Consider the following 19,670-nt stretch of genomic DNA (forward strand, 5'->3'; position numbering starts at 1 on the left):
CTTTATATTTTCCACTCTTTTGTGAAAAAATACAGCAAGTGTTTTAAAGAATTTGAAAAATGTAGATATTTATTAGGCCTTTTCCTCCACTGTCTGCTGTGTTTGGTTAGGTTTTTATTTAAGAAGTTTGATCAAATAAATAATAATAATAAAAGTAGTTTTAAAGTAACACATTGCTTTTCAAAAATAGTAGTAATAGTAATTTTCTCCACTAAATGTGCAATACAGGTAACTATGGAGGCTACTCTTATGTGCTTATTTATTACACTTTTTCATCTCATACTTAGACTACATTAAAAAATAGTGAACTGCTCTTACTCAACCAGGCATAAAAACTAAGGTCAGAGTGTGTCCAATAATTTATCTTTACATTAAGTTTTGTACTTTTTGACAAATTGCACATTGTAAAAATGGTATTTTGTACAGGATACAAACATTTGTTTTTATCATACGACTAATCCAGTAAGAGAATGTGCTGAACTGGCCTCAGTGCTGACAGTAGCTATGTACAGCATTGAGCTGACAATGTCTGCTGTTTACCCACATTTCACACCTGAATTGTACTAAGGCATATTCCTGACATCTATTTCGAAATAGAAATAAAGAACTGAAAACTGAGCATAATACATGGTAATAAAGACGCTCTGAGGGACACACTGTATTTTGACCTGCCAGTTTTGGGAACTAACAGCACAGCATGTAATGTCATTCTTACTGTGGAAGTCTTTAAAATTTCAGTGCAACTACCTACTAAATCAACCCCAATGCTTTTTAGTGAGGTGATTCCCTGTGCGGGGGAGTGGAAAAGGGTGAACCCAGAATGGAGAAATGTATACGAAAGGTACCCAAGAAAAAAAAAGACAACAAAAAACATGAGCCCACACATCCCTGCTGTTCTGCAGAGGAGTAACCTTGTAGGCTTCACCGGGGATTACAGATAGTGAAAGTGAGAATGAGGGGGTGAGAGGAGAGAAAGAAACAAAAGTGCAATGAAGAGGAGGTGAAGAGACAGGAAGGAGCTTCTCAAAGGGTTTCCTGCGTCGGAGGGACTCCCTGCACCACGTAGATTCTCTATAAACACAATACCAAGAGTATTCTCTGAAATCATGGTGTGACTGGAAATTTACCAACTTCATATACATTAACTTTAATACAAAGGCCAGGCTAGATAACATCAAACTTTACTTGTGGTATGCTGGAAACACAAAATATCTACAATAATAATATATATGATATAATATCTACAAATCTCTTCTTAAAGTTAAAATTTAAAAAAAATTACTTAGCATTTCGCTAAACCAGTAAATAATAATAATCCATCCCTCTATCCAAATTCAATTTAGGCTAAAAACTGTGGGGGTTTTTAAGACTCAAAAATCCCCACATTAATTGCTCCCAACTGGGGGTTGAGCGTGAGCAAACGAGGACAAATGAAAGTTTAAGGAGGCTGTATTGATTTGTGTGGAGGTCAGGGGTAGGTCACCCCTATCAGAGAATCAACAAACAGCCGCCAGCGCCCTCCTCAGCTAAGCCAATCACCTCCTGACCTCGTCCACCGTTACCATGGAAAATGACCCTGAACTCACAAACTATATACTTGGATCCTTACTGGGTGAAAGCAGCAAGGTGGAGCTCGGCAGAAATGATAGAACTACAACGAATCCCAAACTTAAAACTATTAATTATGCTGCTATACATAAAAATAGACCCTGTTTTACACTATTTTGCATTGCTTTCACTGTCTTAACTCAAAACTGTTGTTATTGACTTTATGGTGATATGATCCAGTTGTGTTTTTGTGGTACAAATTTCATTCAAAACTAATCACTTATGTCATGACCTTCTCATGAGCCACTTTTTCTATTTATATTATTGTGGAGAAAGAAATCTCACAGTCTTGCCTTTCCCTCCTACTCCTCCCTTCATCCCACTCTCCTTCTTACACCCCTCCCTTCCTCCAAGACAGGCAGGCGGTGGTGGTAACCAAGCCTCTGGCAGTGTGTTCCTATCCTGCAGGAGCCCTCAGGTTCCAACCTGTCAATATCCCAGGCAGCGTCTTGGCTCTGCTGTGGCTCAGTTAACCTCCTCACCCACTGCAACCACACAAGGGGCTCCTGTCCCTCTGCCAGCCCAGAGACAAGCTCGATCAACCCCTGCCCCACCCATCCTCCTCCTCCTCCAATCCCACTCCCAAACCACACAAATGCTGCTCTCACATCCGTAAAGGGCAGCGCCCTGGCAACAGCAGCAAGCAGTATGGCAGCTGACGGCAGTTTTCTGCACACTGACGTCTTAGATGTTTTGGATGACGGTCACGTTGGAAGCTGACAGACAGTGAAGAGGGAGGAGATATTGGAGAAAAGTGTGAAGCCTGACGGAAGGAAAAGCTCAATGACTTAGTGACAAAGGTCCCATCATCTTATCACCTGCATCAATTTCAGGGAAAGCATAGTAGTAAAAAAAAGCAATCAATGTATTAACACTTCATGGAAATTATTTTTATTTGTATTATTTTATTGTACTTTAAGAGATTCATGGTTAAAGTTAGGGGAATGACAGAAAGTCAAGTTGTGTTGTGTTGGTGTGTGTGTGTGTGTGTGTGTCTTAAATATACACAAGAAAAGAAGCCCGATCCCAAGCGCGGTAACAAGCATGTGGCAGCATGTCACCCATCTCATCTCAAAACACACTCACACATACACACATACTCCTCCGTGCTTGACTGCGGCACCACGGCTGTCTGCTGGGAGCTCAGGTTACGGCCGACCGGCGGGACAGACTTTATGGAAGCCTCTCTCCCACACCCACTCTCCCCCTCCACTGGGCTCCGGAGGAGATATCAAGTTGCCGGTTCAGCGCCGGCCAGGCTTGGCGCTGGGGGCGGCTTGTGATCTTGTGTGCTTGTGTGTATGTGTGTGTTTTATCTCCCAGTCTTTGAGGATATCGGCACACAACATTGCTGTCTACTCCAGGTATGTAGGTGTGATTTACTGTGTAGATGCATTCGTGAGCACACACACAGAAAATCTGACCTCATCTTCAGATCTAAAGCACCCAGAATATTCCAAACTACAGTACACAACCCTGTGCGCAGGATAAAATATTTTAACTTTTAATTCTAATTTATAGAAGAACCAGTATTCTCACCTAGGTGTGTTCAGCCAAGAAGATAGCTTGTGTTTTATTTGACCAAAATAATTAAAATTCCATTCATCTCTAATATACTAGTTAGCAGCAGAAATCTCACTGAAAGATACCTTAAAAACTAAAAAAGGTTTCCTAACTTTTGTCCCTAGCATAGAAAGTGTGCTCAGATTGACAAAGCCACAGAAGACATTAAACAACTAAACTAGTGAGTTAAAATGTAAAAACAGTCCCTTTAAAAAAAGGTTTTCTATGAGAAATTATTAAAACTGTTGAAAAACGGTATTAAAACTGCTGAACTGACCAGAAGACCATCACCATGGCATGTATGATGCTATCTGTTCTCTTAGACTGCAACTCTCAATCTCTGAAAAGCTTACTGTAACCCATTTGCTGGAAGGAGTTGCAGGAAAGGTGCACTTGCAGGTCAACATGGAAGAGACCTCTACATGCGAGCACCTTGTGATGGTTCTGCCGCTGGCTCGCTTGCTAGCCCGGCATGGAACGGCACTCATGAATAATGCACAGGGACATCTGCCACTCTTGAATTATAGATCTGTGGAGGCCCAGCATATGGGAACAGCCCAGCAAGTGCTAATGGCTAACCCCCCATGACAAAATATGGGTTAGAGACATGTGAATGATAGTCAGGTCATGCAACCTTGCAGTCATGTGAGTGTGGTGGACTGTAATTGTGATAATTTACATGGCAGCACAAGTGTGTGCATGTGTGTTTGTGTTTCTGGAATGAGGGAATGCTACAGTGAATAAACTAAAATGATTTTGATGATACAGCCACAAACAAGCACCTAGAGCGGATATCCACCCTGCTGAAGTGTGTTTGATCAAGGCACTAAATCCCAACATGTTGTGGTGATAAATCTATAAAGCTGAACCTGTACTCAAGGCTTTCTCACAGAGGGAAAAAGCAGAGAATTCCCATGCAGGGATAAAAAAAAAGAATCAGTGTTATGTTACAACACACCATCAACTTCAACTGAACCTGTGGATGCAGCTTTAAAAAAAGGCCTCAAAAACCCTCTGCCTAACAAGCAATGCCTAATGTCTTCGAGTCTTTTATGTAGGCTTCCTGCTGCTGAAGTGCAGTCTGCTTGAATATTCTATACTCTCTGGATGCTAGTCCCTCTCTTTAAAGAAGCAAAGACAAGACGGAGGGTTGGAAGGTGGGGGTGCATTTTCTTCTGGCCCAGTAAAGCAGGAGGCCTGGTCTACCAGGGACCACTTCGATCTCCGCCTTTCTCTCTAGGATTATCCTCTTATCAGTGCCACAAAAGCCAGACTAAGAAGCGCCAGTAATTAGGCTATCTTTAATTAACGATTGCCTTGCTCCAAAACCACCCACGGTCCATGTAGGCTCCTGCTTGGAAGGCAGTCAGCGCGGCACACAGATGATCTTGTTAAAGTTAATCTTGTTTTCGTCTGAGTAAGAGAGAGCAAATGTGTAGAAAAGGGCAAAGTTCATCTTCAAGTAGCTGGGGAGTCACACTATGCAGAACGCCCCTTATGCACGGTTGCCTGCAAACAAGTCTTTCTACACCGCAGGTTTCAAAGGGAATCCTGCCACCCACCTCTGTTCCACTGTGCATGTGTGTTTGTGGTGTGTGTTCATTTGAGTGTATACTTTAGTGTGGATGGTTTACTGCACTCAAATTATGCTACCACTCACCATTGCTCTCTGACTTAAATTTCCAGGCTTACTGAAGCCTCCTTCAAATCTTCAATGGAAACTTATGTGGGAGATGTTGAGGGACAGAAGTCACCCCATCAGCTGCAATGAACTTTAAGTTGACAACCCCGGCCCTGGGACCTTGTAGAGATGTTTCCAGATTAAGGAGAGTGAAATATACAGTTATACATGTTTGAAATTTTGCAATAAAGTGAAGAATAACACAACCAGCACTGGTCAACTAATTATTGTGCTCATAAAATCAGGGAAGATTAGGCCATCTGAAGGGGAGTGAGAGAAAGATGACAGCTCCAGATGAAAAGAGAAAGTGGAAACAGAGAGATTTCTCCAAAGGTGCTCAGGCCGAGCCAGGCCCTGGCACCACCAAGCAGGAGGGGCGGCGGCAGTGGCCCCGGCATGCATACATTAGCAGTGCTTAGGCGCACTAATTGCTTCTCACTTAGACAAATCTCCTGCAAATCACGGCTGCGCCGCCAGCACTGCCCAAACCCCCCGGGAAGGAGAGACGGCAGGCAGGCGGACGGAGCAAGAGGCAGAGGAGGAGGGGGGGCGGGGGGGTGCAAGTGGAGCGTGTGTACCAGAGGCGCCTTGGAGCAGGATGGAGGAGGAAGGAGAAAAGGAGGAGGGGGGGATGGAGGCGATCCCATGAGAATGGAGAGAAATGGTGAGAGAGAAAAAAGCTCCAACACTTCAAGAGTGCCCCTCTCTCTCTCTGCTCATCCATAGCCCGGGCTGAGTGCCCCCCAACCTCTTACACCCCTACCCTCAGAAGCCCCACTGCTGCTCCGCTCCTCCAACGCTCCAACCCTCATCCCCCCCTCTTCTACTAGCTCTCAGATCTCTACTCTGCCCCCATGCCTGCCCCTCCTTTCTCTCTCGCACTCCCTCCCTCTCCATCGCTCTACAGAAAAGTGGAGGAAAGATGAAACTCTACAAAGAGGGAAAAAAATCAATAACACAGATGGATAGCTGGATAACAGGGTCCGGCATGCTTCGGCGGTGAGGCAATCCAGAGGGTGCCCACACAACTTCCACACAGGCGGAGAGACGGGCAAAAACAAGACACTGGGAAGAGGGTGGTGATCAGCCTCAGGAAGCCAACATCACCCACAACACAAAGTACAGGCTTGTTTACACACTGCAATATATGGCTGCATGTATACGCTAACATAAAAAAGAGCTAAGCTAAGCTAAGCTAGAATTACATTAGAACACGTATACAAAAGTATAGACATCTTTATTAGCGACACCCACACCTACAGATGTCCCATTCTCAGTCATACATACCTAGTTGGGGAAATACTGGAAAACACTGATAGTCATTGTCCTCAGTTTTATGTAATATGTATTTAGGCAAAAGACAAGTCTTCCTGTAACAATACCATTATTAATCACATGACAGATCATTATTGCAGGCCTGGTTAGCACTAGTGGTGTTATTTTAGATATAAGGTGGTTGAATGTCCCTTGTAGTGGTGGTTTACCGTGTCACAGTGCCACATGAAAAGCAACGTATACAATATACTGAAGTAGTTGAAGTTATTTCACTTCATTATATTATATTATATGATATTTTTTTTACTTTATTTTGTTAGTTTTACTTCTTAAACATTTACTGGGAGCACAGGACTTTGTAGATATTAATACTTGGTCTGTCATTTGGTTCTGATCCTGTATGGGGAGCCAAGTGTAATTAAATTCCTGCTCAAAGTGCTTTTGGAAAAGACAGAGTTGCAGTGAGCTGCTGTCACACCTTAATCCAATAAAATTACACACCGTTTAAAAATTAAAACTAGATGAAAAATTAAAACTAGAGCAAAGACCACAATTTCCAGGACCTTCCAGACGCAAATACAACAAAATGAATGACCACTTCACAATGTCCAGACATTTAGCCACACAAAATAAAGTCAACTATGATGAATATGAAAAATAGATAAAGAAAAAGGAGGATAAGGATAAGGATAACGCAACTTTAAGCATGCCAAGCATCAAATAGGTTCATAAAGATTTCTTCTTCTTTAACAACTTCAACTGGATCATCACAAGCATAATTAAGTGAATTAAGCCATGCTAACTGATAATAAGCCTGGTAACTAAGGGTACATCCCAATTCCCTCAACCAATCGTTCCTCAATTCTCGCTCGCCCCGGAAGTTATTCCACTCTACCATCTTGAAGGACACCCCAAAGCCTCCTATTTCATTTTAAGGAGCGAGGAGCGAGGAGCAAGGAACGATGTTTAAGGAGAGATAAGCGAGGATACACCGGACCATCCTACATCCAAGTCTTTTACCAGGCAGTCACGCCCTATTATTGGAAACCTATTGGTGACTGACTGCAGGAGATCGCGCTAATCTGAAACCGCATCACAACACCAGTACGGTTTTATAGTGAAATACAGTTATAACATTACAACAGAACCAATGTAAAACAGTGCTTATAATACATTTCTTTAAATTTATATAATTTGGATTAAGGATGAATTAAAAAAACATAAAACAAATGAATGTAAGGCAAATAATAACTAAATGTGTCATTAAAATCGTGAGTATTCAAGTTTAAATTAATGAGACACTGTGGACAGTAAAAATAAAGAAGCAATTTTTAATAAATAAGCAAATGTTTCCATTTAATTCTATTGTATTTTGGTGACTGTGCTTTTTCTATTATAATTTGGACAAATATAATTTCCAATCCAACAAAAGTAAGCACATAGTCAGACTGACAGCTGATCCACAGCTAAGCCACCATCATCAGAAACAGACGTTGCGGCAGATGACGGTTCAGAGGAAAAGACAAAAAACAACAAACTATTTCCTTGGTTCCTCTCTTCTTGTATCTTTCCCTTACAAAACTATACTCTTCACAACAGTCAGGTAAATAAACAGGTTAAACAGGCTGAACTTGTATGTGATAAAAAAAAAGACAAAGTGTCTATACAATAAATAACAATAACAAAATCTAGCGCACTGTACCTTATGACAGCCATCTAGATTCTGATGTACACCTGCCTGGTGTTTCCTCCCACTGGAACCAGTGCAAACTGGGAGTGATGCCTGAAGCAGCTTTGTGAGAGGTGAAAGGGCAAATACGTCATTATAGTGTACATATAGTGTCACATATAAACATGCACAAGCACACATACACACTCATTCCACCTCATCCTCCTCCTACAGTCCAGTGTTTGTGGAAATTACTGTAGTCCTCACTAAGCACAGTAAAGATACTTTCTGATTTGGCAGAGTCATGACTATGGTGTAACCATATTAAAATTCACAGCTGAACATCAATGGAAGCCTGCTACACTTTGACTGAAACAAGTACAGTATACTTGTTTAGTTGTGACCACATGTAATTGTATGAAAATAACATATTCACTTATAATAAGATTCAATTCAAACAATAGGTTTAAAAAAAGGGGGTCAAGATGAAGTGCAGGATTGATTGAAATGAACTATGCTGTGTTTGGATTGAATTGATAATAGGTGGATAACTGAAACCAACTGTTGATCAGAGCACAAGTTTGAATTTTGGTCCTTGATAATCTCACTTAATAATGCAGCTTCAATATATTATGAAGCACACTGATAATGGAGGTGATGACAAAACACACAATAACAACAATCACACAAACAAAACAGGAACATTTCAAGTATCTAAGATTTGCTTGCTTATTTTTTTCTGAGATGTTTAATGATGCTGTTAGGATTTTTTCCAACCTGAAAATCGCTAGCACCACCTACTGTCTACTACAACCCTGACTTGACTGCTTCCTGGTTCTTTCCACTGAGATGTAATAAACTCTAACACAACACTAACATAAATGAGATTACAGCTCCATCTTGTGGTGAGAAACAGATTTGTCACTTTCTAGCTGACGCAGCTGATGCAGCTTTAATTCCACTCATAATTCCATCAATTCTCAATGATAAATGCAGCGAGAATACTGTTAGAACTATTCATAAAGCCCTTACTTCAAATACAGAAAAATATATATTGACTATAATATGAATCCATAGGATGCTTGGGACAAACAAGAAGTTATTTCTTGCCCTTATTTGTAAGATGTAGACATAGTATGTCAAAACTGTCTCCCAAAACATGGGAGAATAGAACAGCAACAAGTTCAGATGGTTTGCTCATCTCTTGCTGAGCCTCTGGATAAGTTGACTTTTTTAAACAATACTAAAATAATTTTGAAAAGCTGAAAAAAATCATTATTAGAAATATAATTTTGTGCAGTCACCAAGCACAACCTCATGTTTCTGTGTCTATGAGGTAGGTGAAGAAAATTCATATGAGCACTGACAAAATGTGAGATAGAAATGGTATTACCTGTGAACAGGATCATTTTCAGAGCATTGTCCTGTTTAATTCCAGTGACTACAGACAACCAGAATGAATGATAGGAAAACACTGGAACCGTCTGATGGGGCGTGCTATGCGTCCTGATCTCCATTTTCCATTAAGGGTGGAAGTGAGAAGGGTTCACCTGCGAGAACAGGAGCAGTTTAATCAACAAGAGAGCGCCTATGAGTCTCATTGAGAGCTACAAAAATAAATTGACTGCAGCAATCACCTCAAAATTGTATACTACAAAGTGTGGCGTGGTAAAGTGTTGATGCAATAAGCAAGGCCTTGAAAAAGGCGTCACCTGTTGAAACATGTTGAAACCTAAATACATTGTTCAACCATGCTTTCGCAGTCAGGCGAGTTATTTATGCCGCACTAATCACCATACCATCACGGGTGATCAAAACCTAATAAACCACTTATATAAACGTGGATGGTCCCCCTAGTCTTTAAGCTGGAGGATGCAGTGTCATGATTTCCAAAAATAATTTAATATTTTGTATCATTTGTTCTATTCATTATAAAAATGTTACATAAAAAAATAAAAGCAACATGTCTGTTCTGTTAAATATGAACAGGGGATGATGGAAATAACCATCTCTAGGTTTCTGTACTTCTGTGAGCTTCAACTTTTCCTCTGACATCAGGGCACATCAGCAGTCAGCAATCACAACAGCTGTCCAGCAGTCATAAATGTCTGTAAAAACAATTCTGAGAAGTATTTGTTTAGGAAATTGTACTTTATTCCTGGGGTTGAAGTGTATTCTGTTATGTTTTTAATATTTAGTCTACCCTTACTGGACTAAATATTAAATATTAGAACCCCTGGAGGGGATGTTTCTTGCAAGGCTGACATTAATTTTAATGTAGCTAAACATGAGGTAGTAAATAGTTGTTGTTGTTTTTTATTTTAAAAAAAAAACATCCTAGGTCTGTTGTAATATTTTCATGTAGCTAACCTAAATATTATATATAATGGCATCAAGACGTTTTTTAATTGGGTTGTTTGTTTTGAAGGACGCTGCTAAGTGCTAATGTTAGCGTTAGCTAAAATAACACAGTTAATGCCTAATATGTTGATGACGATCATACTATAACTTTATGTGGTTGCTTTACTTTTTTTTACTTTAAGTATATGGTGAAAACGCTGTAGTTCAGTTTTGATATATTTCTATAATTCAGTCCAAAGTAGTTAACGGTAGGTGGAAACCAGTTAGCTGTAGCTACTGTAGCTAACATGGAGTTGACTGAACGGTAATTTCCCTTATTGCCGTTGTATCTAACTGAACGGTTATTTATGATTATTAATTTATTCTACTAATTTCTCAGTGAAAAGTCTTGGTTAGCTTACTTGCTTCCTTACTCGAGTCCTTGAAACGGGAGCTGTCTTTTTACCTGTTGTAATTGACTGTGCAGGTGATAATTTAACTAACTCAGTTTAATTAGTGAAAGGATATCTACCCGGTTACCTTTCAATGTAAAATACACCATGTCAAATGTCGTTATCATGGGATTCAAGTCTGCTATTCAGACAAATTATATGGACATACAAAAGGGCGAGGGTGTGATACAGGTGTAATTTATTTGCTCAAAATATGTTATAGCTCAAGGATCTTGTAGTTTCCCTTAGACAAATGAGGAAATTGCTTTTAATGTGAAGGTAAAGTTATCCGTTTCCGGTTTGAGTCTCAAGCAGGAAACTACTTTAATGCTACATTGAAAGTGGTGAATGGTCCAATAAAAGTTCATTAAAGTCTATTCAGTTTAAATATTAAAAGGAAAAATGCTCATTCTGTGCACAGGTCCCTTTTCCAATTGTATTACTCTTTTTGTCCAGATTCAGCTACAGCTGTAGGTACCAGTCTACAAACTCTTGTCCACTCCACAGGGTATTATTGGATGCATGGTGGTGAGAGTTATTGGAGGACTATTTTGCCTATTTATTGGAGGACTGTGAAATAAAACATGAGAAAAAAATCCAACATGAAATAGGGGACAGAAAATAATTCTTGGAATACATGGCCTATAAAAGTTTAGGAGGATTTTCCTCTATTGTCCCTGCTTTGTTAAAGTAATTTGCACACTTTTGCACAGTTTATCCCCCATTCGAAAAACATAATTTCTCAGACGCCAGATAGAGTACAGTCACACACAGACATGGCTGCCAAAGCTGCACAAACAACACTCAAACAGCAGAGAAATACAAAATTGGCTGAAGCCTGACAGCCTTTCCTACAGAGCTCAGTGCTGGATGTTCTCAGTTGATTTGACTGGTGCTCTAGTACTTCCAGTAAAGGCCTCAATACTATACTTGTTTAGAGCTGAAAACTAAAATAAAATGCATGTTAATCCTGTTGATGTGCAGTAATCAGCATACACTTCAACAGCAGAAGTGCTAGTGTTGTTTGTCTGCTGTGTCACTGGTGTTGAAACGACTGTTAGCTGCCTTGTTAAATGACATGGTGCACCATCTGCTGGCCACCAACCACTGACACCAGGTCAGAATACATACTATATTTATATATATATATATATATACATATATAAATACAACAGCTGGCTGCAGAATGATTAGCGAGCCTGTGGCACCTGCAAAATCTATTCACTCACTGATATCTTATTATTTAAGCTATAAAATGTAAATGCTGAATTTATTCCACCATGAAGCCAGATGTCAGTAGCCTGAGTGAGTTTAAAGTAGGCTCTCATTAGAGGACTAAAACTTGTGTTTAGAAACACACATACAGTATTTTTTCTAATAAAACACCAGAGGATTTCATATTAATAATTTAATTTCTCTCATTTTGTCAGTATGTTTTCACTCGTCATCAGAACTCTGTCGATGGTGTTTGAGTGTTTTACTGTAGGCCCATTGATCTGTCTTCTCCTTTCATGTCTTGTAGGAATGCAGTAAAAGGATAAATCTGGTGATATTTCATATTTTAATCAATAACCCACACCCCCCCCGCGCTGGGTGAAATGTTCCTTCATTACCATGAACACAATGACGTTTAGTCTATTTTGGGTCAACCTCACATATCTTTTTGTGTGTTCTTGCTATTCATGCTATTTGTCTCTAGTCTCTCCTCAAATGCTACACTTCCAGTCGTTGCACAACAATAGGAAAATTATAGACTATTGCTGACCTTAGCTTTTAAACTATTGGCTAAATCATACTATTAATATTTTTGTTTTGTCTGTAGTTTAGTTATTTAGCCTACAAAAACAAATTGCTTCTTTGTTATTCAATCATTTCTTAACATTTAACCACAGTTACTTTAGTGGTAATCACCAAATACTGCACGTCTGTGTCATACAACACTGGAGCACAATAAATGAGCAACGTAGAATGACTGCGTCTTCTCTTCTTCTGAGACACTGTTTTTCGATGTAACCTATTTCTCTTTAGCTGCTCTTCATGTTGTTACACTGTGAAGTAAGTGAGGCGTACACAAAGCCGGTGTTGCTGGTTGGCTGGTGTGGGGGCGAGAGGCTCACAGACAAACAGAGTGTGACGGCTCCACTCAGCTCAGCCAAGTCGGGACAGAGGGTCACGCTTATAGCACCGCTCGAGACAAGGTCATCTATGATGAGACTGACAAGCAACACTGGTGGAGATTACACTTGATAAGCCTTCGTTCATTCCCGTGACCTCTCACTCGGTCTCGTTTTCCTTCCTTCCCTTTCACAGACTGCCTTCTCTTATCGCTCTTTCGCAATGTCAAGTGTTGTTTACCATTTGAGTTTGTTCCACTGAAACCCATTTAGTTTGTTTAAAGACGCCTGCCTCCCTGCAGCACAGCTAGTGCAATGACATCTTTTGCTTTAATGAAGGCAAGTCGATAGTGCCACAGACTGCTTCTACTACCTACTTTTATTTATACACACCTACACACACAAACACACGAAGAGCAGCTTCTTGATTTAGAGACATTAGACGGTAGCTGCTGTTATGAGCAAAGACAGTTAGAAAACCTGCCACACTTCACTCCCACACAGTCACCGAGTTGTTTCTGTCAGCAGTGAGTGGGAGAACATGGCACCACAGCGTGTTTGCTAACAGTTAGGAAACCCAGCAAAACACACACAGGCACACTCACACTGCACAAACACCACCTTATCACTGTTTACACATGCAGCCTGTTGAAGCTCGTGTACTGTATGCACAGAGCAACTGCGCAAACTGCAGAAAAACTTACACGAGCACGTGTGTATCCCTAAAAGCTGGTAATTGTAGGAGTAACCACGCTGTGCAGGGCTATACCGTATGATCAGATTGCTATATGCACAGAAAATACTATATTATACACTGTCAAGAAACAGTACGTGAACCTATTGGAATTTCAAGGTTTTCTGCATTAATTTGTCATAAAATGTGATCTGATAACAAATATGATGTGAGAACAACCGTAAAAACCTCAAAGTCATAGTGGAAAAAGTATGTGAACCCTTGGAATGACTGGTTGACCTCCCCTTGGCAACAATAACATCAACCAGGCACTTCCTAGCTGTGGATCAGGCCTGCACTTTTTTCAGGAGGAATTTTAGACCGTTCTTCTTGCAGAACTGCTTTAGCTCTGTCATATTGTTTGGTTGTGTGGCTCTCTTAAAGTTATTTCATTGCGCCGCTATTGGGTTTGAGGTCTGGGCTCTGACTTGGCCACTCTGGATTTTGTTTTTCTGAAGTCATTTAGTTGTAAACTTGTTTTGTTGTTTTGGTCCATTGTACTGTTGCATCACTCGACTTGTAAAGAGTTTCAGCTGACATACTGACATTCTCACATTATCCGAAAGAATTGTTTGACACACTTAGGAATTTATTTCCCCCTCCAATCCATTCCAGCTGGGCAGGTCCTGATGCAGAAAAGCAGGCCCAAATCATGATGTTTCCTCTACTGTACTTTGGTGGACCTGGTTGAGGTTATTGTTGCCAAAATTAACTAGTCATCACATACTTTTTCCACTAGCACTATGAGGTTTTTATAGTTGTTCTCAACAAAGACAGCTTCACATCCTTTTTCTTGTCACTGTATGCAGAACCAACAGCAGAGTAATAATGAAAGGGAACCTACTGGTAATTAGTTTTCAGCTAATAATCTGACCACACTTGGAGGCAGCAGTGTGCCCGATCAAATGAAAATGCTCCAGGTGCCTAACAGCAGTTCATTTGTCACCAGCTTGTAAAAAATAAATTCAGCTTTCTTGTTTTTGAATAGAAATTTTATAATGTCATGTTTGTACGCATCTCTATTCATTTACATGTTGTATTAAATAACACATCAACTTTTCCACATTGAGCCATTTATTAGTATCTCCACTAGAGGACTCTCTGCACCACCTTCTATCCAAAAAGCTCCATGAAACCCATTGAAAGCAGATGTGTTGGATGGGTTACAATACTCCCTGAAGAGGGCAGCCTTGTCAAGTGCCTTTTAAAGAACCTTTGAAAACCCCATCCTCTGCTGTCATTTCATGAATTAGCAGCGTAAACGGCTGGTGTAAAACCTCATAATGGAAAGATAAAGTAAACGCTGTCTTGAAACATTAAGATAAACACCTGAATGTAAACACTTCTTAAAGCTTGTCCATAGATCTGTGGGAAATGATCAAAAACCACTCATAACGCTGCACAAATCCCAGAACAGTGCATTAACAAAAAGTCAATCAAATAAACTGAATGAAAACAGGCTGTAAAAGTGTTTAATGGTTCACTGCAGCGCCTGTGGCAGCGCTGCATTCGGCTCAGGCACTCGTAGCTCATGTGGTGTGTTTGCTGCTCTTTGTTCTAACCAGAGCATATGCCACAAGCCCTCACTGCTTTTCCTCAACAGCTGCTAAGCCCATTAAATCTGCAGCCAGCCACCGGAGTAGAGGGCTTACAGGGAGGGAGGAGGATTCGACTAAACCATGCACTGCTCCACCATAACCCCAGGGGCTGCTCCAGAAAAATGTTCAACATGAACACAGATAATGGTGAAGAGAGCGCTCGTGTGCGGGACCTGTTTGCAGTAGTGAACGGTTTTATTCAGAGTCTGGTCATCAAATAAAATTTCAGATTCTTGCCGATTACTCTAATTTCTGTTTGTTGTTTAGATCCTATGATGAGATGGTTGTCTGGAAAGTAAAGTCTCGTAGTGTAGACTAAAGAATATGCAGTTAGTCTATTCCACAAGGTGCCTTTAATGGAGAGTTTACGAGCAGCGTGCTGATTATCCAGCATCCATCCTGCATCATTTAGTGAACTAATACTCTGCCTGTTTGCTCTCCAGTCCTGCACCTCAGGCTCTAGAGCTCAATGGCTCCCAGTGCTTCTATTTTCAGTGCTGCAGGATATATCATAACACTATTCATTTCCAGCCTTCACATCATCTCATTAAACTGACCTCTCCCTCTGCACCGTGTAAAAGCACAGCTTTATAAAAGCTTTCGCGTCTTTATAAACAGCCGATACCTCTTGTATTTGGTCTCTGTTTGACTCATTTCAAGGCTCAGTGATTTGTTTGGATTTGCTTCACACCTCCCTCTCGACGAGACATCGGTTTGTCCATAACATCACTGCTCTCAGCTGGTGAAAAGCTTCACAACCAGGAGCTTAACTACAGCCTCTGATTAGCAGCCCACTACTGCACCCGAAGGAGGATTTTATACTCGAGTCACAAACACTGCCAACAAACCTCCGGATGTTCAAATGTTGCCACATTTTTTGTATCGTTATAGAGACGTCAACCATTTACTGCTTCTTCTTGTCTTTCTATTTACACACAAGCAGTTTTATAGTACAGCTAAGCAGACAGCTACACTGAACACTGCAAGTGAGACAGGCTACCTACATAGGAAATAATTCATTCAGATAGTTTTTATAAGAACTAACAAGTCATAAAAATATAACTGAGTATATGCAACCGTTACATGCAGTAATTGAAATACTGTGAAACTAGACTTCAGTGGTTTGAGATCTGTTAAACACAAATGAAAAATAGAAACACAGATATGTTCATTTGCTTTAAGCTGTTTTAGCCCAGAGCCTTATTATCCTGTGAAATGGAGCAGAAAACGTGCTAAAGCACTGGGTGGAGAGAAATCAGGCCTTGTTGTAAAATATGTGATGGCCGTGGTGCTGGAGAGGGTCTATTACAGCTGAATTTTCCCAGAGATGCTATTTTCATCTAAGATAAATTGGACTCTGGAGCAGGGACAAATATTGTGCTCACTACCTCTTCTTTTGATAATCAAGGTGAGAGAGTGGGCCTGCAGCAGCATGCATTCAAACATCTCCCTTTGTCATCTCCTAGGTGGTGCTTGTCCGTGGAAGCTACCTCCACCCGCCCGCTAGTGAGTTTATCGGGCAGCAGCCCACAGTCGCAGAGCACTCTGCTGCATGGACCAGCACTGAAGATTAATTACACAGCGGAGGTGAGGGTAAAAACAAAGGGCAATCCATCTGTGTCAGGGCAAGTGGACAGTCGCACAGCACAGCGGGTGAACACTCCGGCAATGCCATCTATCACCATCTATTACACAAACACAAGGTCAGGGTGTCCCTGTCTCTGCTGCCCCCAAGCCACTGCATGGCAGCCTCCGTTGCACCTCGAAGTCTCTGGTTGCCCTACAGTCCACCTCCTCCTTTGCTGTCCCAGTCCTCAGAACAACAGGGGGCAAGGCTGACCCGTCCCAACACTGGAGAGAAAACCAGTGCTGGGTTACTCCAAGGTAGCAGGGGACTGACAGCATACTATCAGTCCTGGCCCACAGACTGATGATAGCTGAGGAAATTGCTGAGGAGTCGAAGCCATTTACTGGCTGTGATTTATTTAGCTTTACTGCAGTTGCTACCATGAGACAGGCAGGCTTTATAAAGCAACCCCAGAAAGTGTGACAGGCCAGGGTCGAAGCTGGGTTATCTGCATGATGGGAAACTGTGTGAAGCTGCTGACCCACACCACACCATGCCACACTGTCAATGACACTGTCGACCTCAACATAGACTGTCGTCATTATTGTGAATTATTGTTGAAACGGCTTGATCAACCAATAGATTTAAATTAAATTACGTTTTTTTCTAGCTCAGTTGCTCTTTTGCTCTTTTTTTCACTAGGATCTGAGAAACTATAGTGACCTGAATTTTTCCTTATCCTCTATTGGGAGTGAATGTTTAATCAATAATGAAATAATAAAAACCCACTGATGTTGTAAGAACAAGTACCAGATGCAACAAATGAGCGGTACAGTCACATGCTATTGATGGAATAAAGTTCAAATATCAGAGACCCTCCCGAAGTTTAGTCTGTTTAAGTTGGTTTGGGATTTATTATATACTTTCTGATTTAAGTGCTTACAGAATTTGTTTGCTAAAACAAATCTGTTTTTGAGTTATGAAAAGTTATGAAATCCACATGACTTCACATTAAAAGGGTTAGGGGTTAGCCACATGGCAGTATGCAGACTGTTTCCTAAATGTGTTCTGGGTTTCTCCTCTCTGTAAGCAGAGGAGAAGTAAACAGATGACAGCCTGAAGACTTATTTTCATCTGAAAAATAAATCTGGAGGAGTGCACTGCCAAAAGAACCAGAGTCCGTCCACTGTACCAGTAGTTTGAGGTGACAGTAGAGGACATTTCTGCAGAGTGTAGGCCCAGCAGTCTACTTATTCTTTCAGCTTTTCCACTGGGTGAAGTGAAACGCGTTGCTGTGAAGGAGTTGAAATGTCAGGTCTATGTGACTCTGACAATGCACAGACGCTGCAGCAAGAAACATGTCCGAGGACGGTTAGAAGGGCAATACCCAGGGCTCAGTGTGCTGCAGCAGCACAGAGTCCCAGCGAACGTTAAGTCGCTGCCAGCTGCATGTTTTATGACAACACATTAAAGAGGAGCCTGGAAGTCTAGCATGTGAGCCTTGCATTGTCTGTCCTCTGCCAGCGAGGAACCAAACCTGGCACGCTTTATTGAACACAGAGTTCCTCCAACTTTGGCTACAGCCTGCTCCCTTGAAATCTAACTCAAGACAATAGAGACAGAAGGGAGAAGGAGTGTGTGTGTGTGTGTGTGTGTACGTGTGTGTGTGTGTACGTGTGTGTGTGTGAGGTTTGCGGCAGGCGTCAGCGAGGCCTTCTGTGGGCGTTTGTCTGTGTAGGGAGCGGGTGAGGAATGCTCGGGCCGGGCCAGTGGCTGCACCGAGTCGATCTGCTGGTGCGGACAAGGGGGAATCCACATCGGCTATGACAGGAATGTGAGAGCAGGATATCATTAGAAGCATGAGAGCTGCAGCTCAGGCCTCAAACACAGCAGGCAGCAATGCAAACAGAAAGATAAAGTGATATAGGCACACACACACTGGGGAAGTCATTACAGTACACATGCAGGAACTGAACACTGGGGTTGTTCAAAATGGCAGCCGACTCCTGGACATGAAATGTTAGGCTGTGGTATTTAGCTCTGCTGTGAAATCCCCCTTCTCCACTTATTTCCTCTTCCAAAATGCTTGTACTGGAGTTTATATTGAGAACTCCACCTTAATCCACAAATGCTGCCCAAACCAAATACTAATGTGGGGAAAGTATTTAGACCTTTACCTTGTGCTAAAGTTAAATAAAAATGTCTTAGTTTAAAAAAAAGCATTTGGATGTTTTCATAGATTGAACTAATATAATATTGTATCATAAGCATTTAATGAGATGATCGTATGTTTTGCATGTAATTGGAATTTGACAAGTAACTAGTAACTAGACCTTAACAAATAATGTAACTAAAGGAATTCCCTTAATACTTTTGAAATGTGGTAGAAGTGTTTTTATATTTTAGAATATGATAGTTTAATGTTATAGATAAAAGTACAACATTTCTAGAGTATAAAAGAGAAATACTCAAGATAAATACCTTAAACTGTGAAGTGAAGCGATTAGTTTCCTTTCATCATCACTGTCACATAAAGAACAGGTGTAATGTGTTTTCTCATTCTGTAGGAAAACTCTGACATGTTTGACAAAGGGGATCTCCTGACCAGAGGAAATTTCCTGGCAGGTCTCTTCATCTGTTGTCAACGTGCCAAAGCAAAAAGACCCTTCGTCTTTAAAATCAGATTAGACTTCACATACCCCCACGCCGCAAGCAGATGAAGCCAATCGTGATGTTTGATGGGGAGGAAAGGTGAAGTAGTAAAAAGACAGAGGTCAATAATCTGCAGGTTTGAAGAAACCGTCTTTCAGGATGCAACAGGTTCGTTTCCACAGCTGACAAAGACAAAGAGATGACAATTTAAGCACTTTACCATAAAGCACACTCTGAATGTTTACTCTCCCAGGTGCAGTTAATGCTTCAGCGCTTTACACAAAACCCTGCTTTAACCTCTCCTTGTGAAATGAAGGTGGCTTCATTGATATAAATATTTAGTTGCTGCAACGCAGGGACGGAACTCGGTTTAAATAAAATGCATGTGCGCACATTTGAGGCTGGTTTATTTAGTTTA

At 41.0% G+C, this 19,670-nt stretch overlaps 1 protein-coding gene across 1 annotated transcript in view; it reads right to left on the bottom strand.

Annotated features, from left to right (window-relative positions):
• Positions 1–7,849, bottom strand: part of samd11 (sterile alpha motif domain containing 11) — a 70,440-nt gene extending 62,591 nt beyond the window's left edge. The window contains exon 1 of the mRNA XM_026367917.1: positions 7,830–7,849. The gene's annotated coding sequence lies outside the window, so the exon portion shown is untranslated. The remainder of the gene's footprint in view (positions 1–7,829) is intronic.
• Positions 7,850–19,670: the final 11,821 nt, after the last annotated feature.

Source organism: Anabas testudineus, chromosome 7 (assembly GCF_900324465.2).
Source record: "Anabas testudineus chromosome 7, fAnaTes1.2, whole genome shotgun sequence".
Classification (NCBI taxonomy): Eukaryota; Metazoa; Chordata; class Actinopteri; order Anabantiformes; family Anabantidae; genus Anabas; species Anabas testudineus.